The sequence below is a fragment of the Etheostoma spectabile genome, unplaced genomic scaffold (assembly GCF_008692095.1).
Source record: "Etheostoma spectabile isolate EspeVRDwgs_2016 unplaced genomic scaffold, UIUC_Espe_1.0 scaffold172, whole genome shotgun sequence".
NCBI classification, from domain to species: Eukaryota; Metazoa; Chordata; class Actinopteri; order Perciformes; family Percidae; genus Etheostoma; species Etheostoma spectabile.
In genome coordinates this window covers 892,372-896,878 of record NW_022605573.1, presented here as the reverse complement: position 1 = coordinate 896,878, position 4,507 = coordinate 892,372, and positions in this window count along the sequence as shown.

Genomic DNA, 4,507 nt, shown 5'->3' with positions numbered 1-4,507 from the left:
ACAGCAAGGCGACGATGATCTTTGTTCCGTTGAAAGATCATCTTTGCATTAGGATGCAACTGGGAAACGGGGTGACATGCGACTCTCTCCCTCTTGTGTAGGTGGCTGCCATGCAGTCACTCCTGTGGTCTGATCGATTTACATACAGGCTCACATACATGGTGTACAAGTCCTTTCACTCTCACACCTGTCTCACGTTCACCTGTTTGTTCACGCTGATTGAGATAACACATTGACAGAAGCTGAATATAGAACCAACACATTCTCATGAATAGGTTTGCACGGAATCATATGAAATGTTGTGCACACCAATTTGATGCACACCATGATGATATCCTATGAAATTAGGCTCAGCGGCAGTTGCCAGTTGAGTTTAGCAGACCAAAAGTTACTGGGAGCCGGCTACAGGGCACTGTGAGATGATGTTCTTTTCGGGGCTGTGGCAGTTGAGTTTAGTTGGCAACAAGTGAGCATGAAGCCGCAACAAAAGTAAGATTCAGGCACCAAAGTGTAATTAAAACACTCCACCCATTTTGGGCTAGGGGATAGGGGTGGGAGTTAGTTGTGTGTTTTATGAGCCACTCATCCACCTTGACCTCCTCCATACACGGCCCACAGTGTTCTCATACAGCAGCAGTCAATTCTTGGGATGAACCAAACCCAGAGTTCGGGTTCGGGTTCAGCTGAACTTTGGGCTTTTTGACGGAGTTCGGGTACTGACAAACTTTAGAATTTACTAAAGAACGCTACCCAAGAGAAGTAACAAGAGGAGAAACTCGAGATAAAGAGGCTAACCTGTTGAGTTTATGCTCTTGTCAAAAAGTTTATAAGTAACAAGAAGCAAAACTCCATTGCAACAAACACACCCATGACTAAGCTGCAGCTCCGCCATCTTGGACTGAACGCAACACAACGTTCCATTGAGCCTCTTGTTACTTCTATACTCTTTGAGCGATACGCTGGTCGACGTAATGACGCCACCGTTGATTACAGGAAGGTGTTGACGTAGGTGGACCGTTCATTGCCGTAGGCTGTGAGAAAAGGAAAATGGAACTCATGAGCAGAAAAAGTGATGTTTGGCAGGACTTTTGGTCAAAAGAAGGACATTCAAGTTGAGCTACATGTTCAGTCTGAAAAATCAATTTGTCTCTTGGTGCCAAGATCCCTAAACAATACACAACATTGCAGCTGTTAAGACATTTGCGTATGAAACATAAGAAAGAATATGACTTGTGCATGAAGGAATCTACATCAAAATGAAGCAACTTCAGGTACAGCAAAGGAAGGACAGTCACAGCTAAAAACTGTTGACCAGACGACCATTACCAGCTTTGCTTACCCTACACCGAACCAACTATGGGCATCGCATAACCCATGAGCCAAAGCCATTCATGCAGGAACTGGGAAACTGATAGTCACTGACTTGCAGCCCTATAGAGTAGTGGCACCGGATTTACCGACCTACTCCATCTGCTTGAGTCACGTTGCAAAATCTTGATTGGATCTTGACATAGGATAGACATTGTCTTTGTCAAAAATAATTTATCCCACTTGTGTGCCTGGCATAATGTTCCCTTTTTTTTTTTTTTTACAGTTAAACTAAAATGAAAAATGCACTGCTGTGGACATTGTTTACTTCATTAATGGACTGAGGATGGGATTAGGGTTTGGTTCAGCAGAATCTTAACCAGTATGTTCGGTATTTGGAAAAAAAACCCCAAAAATCTGGGTTCGGTGCATCCCTAGTCAATTCAGCAAAAAAAATGTGTAATACATACAAATTACATTGCATTACTTTACGTACCTACATGTGCGTATAGTTACATCCTAAAAACGTAGACTTACTCATATTTTTCTTTTGAACAAAGGCTTTCTTCACAATATCAGTACTTTGATAAACTTGGTTAAGATAGTTTTTGTGTTACCTCACGGGACACAACATCAGACAGGCAGCAGCTTCAAAGGTAAAAATGCAAATCAGACATTATTATTCACCTGTCTGGAATTCTTCACTTGGCTCCGTTCTCTGCAGAGTTTGTGGCCTAAACTGAACTGCAAGCCAACAGCTCTCCCCCCCCCCCCCCCCCCCCCCCCCCCCCCCCCCCCCCCCCCCCACCCCCCACGCCCCTCAGCATCAATAGCATCTGCATCAGCACCCAAAGGTGCAGCACCGCAAGCTCCAGCTGCTCCTTTGTGCCAAACACCATCAGTCACAACAGCCCCAGTCAGCTGGCAGGGAGCAAAGGGCTTGTTTGGTGACATCCTGTAGTTCACTGCTGTCACTCTTTTATTTGTTTTTTTACATCTTTTATTTAAAGGATGTATGGCATGAAAATTTCACTTTATGAGGTTTTTTTACATTAATATGCGTCCCCCCAGGCTGCATATGGTCCCCCAGTGGCTAGAAATGGTGATAGGTGTAAACTGAGCCCTGGGTATCCTGCTCTGCCTTTGAGAAAATAAAAACTCTTGCTCCTTATGAGGTCATAAAGGGAAAGGTTGCCTCCCCTTTCTCTGCTTGGCCCGCCCAGAGAATTTGGCCCGCCCATGAGAGAGAGAGAGAGACATCATGGCTTTCTAACGAGTATTGTGGCAGTTGGTCAAGCCCCCCCCCCAAGCTCATTGTGGGACTGGCTCTAGTGGCTGTAATTCTGCACCAAGGCTGAATTTTGGGAAAGAGACTTCAGATACAGTATTAGGGGACCACTAAGGTCTATATAAAAGAGACTTCAGATACAGTATTAGGGGACCACTAAGGTCTATATAAAAGAGACTTCAGATACAGTATTAGGGGACCACTAAGGTCTATATAAAAGAGATTTCAGATACAGTATTAGGGACCACTAAGGTCTATATAAAAGAGACTTCAGATACAGAATTAGGGACCACTAAGGTCTATATAAAAGCATCCCAAGAGCACCATGTCATGGGACCTTTAAAGAAGTATTGGAGTGCATATTTCCACATATCAAACACTTGTGCTGCTTCTTTACATATGAAATTTGCTACAGTTTACAGCTGCTTTTTTTCTCTGATTAATCCTTATTTAGGAGTCTGGCTGATCTGCAGCATACATTTTGAATTTTGATTCAGTGGAATTGTTCTCTGGGATTGCCTAAGCACAAATCTGAAGACTTTTCCAAACCAGTCATTCTATTTCAAAATATTTTTCTCATCCTACAAAAATAGTACCCAAAGATAAAATATAGTATGGTAAGAGAATGGATGTAGCCAATTGCGTTTTTTTAATGAAATAAAACCTCAAGCAATAAAACTGCATACTCTCTGTATTTGGGTACACCATTCTCCGCATCCGCAGCGGATTCCTTTAAATGCATGTCTGTACAAGACTTTGGACCAATCACAACACATGTAGCATTTTTTCCTTCCATGCTGAATCCAAATACTTGCACTGTAAATGGATTTCCTTAAACTAACGTTTATTAAGATTTTACATATTTGAATACATTTGACGTGTCAAGTGAGAAACATCGGCATCGACCCACTCTTAGGCACTTTGGGCATTTGTGCCTTGCTCAAAAGCTATAACACTTTTTATTGAGAAGGGTCATCCCAATCGTAGACTCTCTCTCCATTTTCCTCTTCCAGTCCCTCCATTACCTTCCTCCTCCTCACATATTATGCTTTACAAGACAAGAAAGAAAGCAGCATGTTTTCAACTGAACCTGCAGGTCTTTTTTTGACCCTTTCCTCATTCTTCTCAGTTAATAGAATAAGTAAAAGAGTTTATAACAATTTTAAAAAGAAAGAACCAGACTTGAAAAGTGATATATCTCCCTTTTATATGTATTAATTGCATTACACTGCAGAAGATGGCAGAGCTGACATGGCTCTGGAAATTTGTCAGCCGTATCAGAACCATCTGCTCAGAATATCAGCCAGAATGTGGGAGTTTTAAAAAGGCAATAGTTCAGATGATGGTTTTATGAGTAAGGTTGCAGAAAAAACAATACGTGGTCTTTTTAAGGGGGTAGATTATATTAGACATTTCTGTTCAAGGAAGGTCTTTGGCGTTGGAATTTCTATACTTTGCATGTTATGAGATACAGTAAGTAAAAGAACATTTTCCTATTCTTACCTCTCTTACTTTATAGGTTTTGCTTCTACAAGTGTCCAAGTCTGATAACCACTGGAACGGGAGAAGATGAGCAAGAAAGGAGCAGGAAAACTACAGGATTGCAGAGGAGTGAACGGTGGTGGGGGGATGACGGCCGGGGGGGGGTCTAGCCGCCTGCGGTTGGGTGAGTGTGATAGAAAGAGTTGTCTACTGTGTGAGCCTACCTCCCAGGGCGTTCCTCTGGGCGTGACACGGTTTCACGGGAAAAAGGGAGCTTGAGTTTCGGTTCAATTACTCCCCCAGAGACCGCAATGCCCCCCAGTCCCCGCAACAGACTTGTCCCCCCTCAGGCCAGCCGTCACCCAGGGTGTGTGACTGTGTGAGAAAAGAGGAAGAATGAAGAGAGGAAAAATTGAGAAGCAGGAGAAG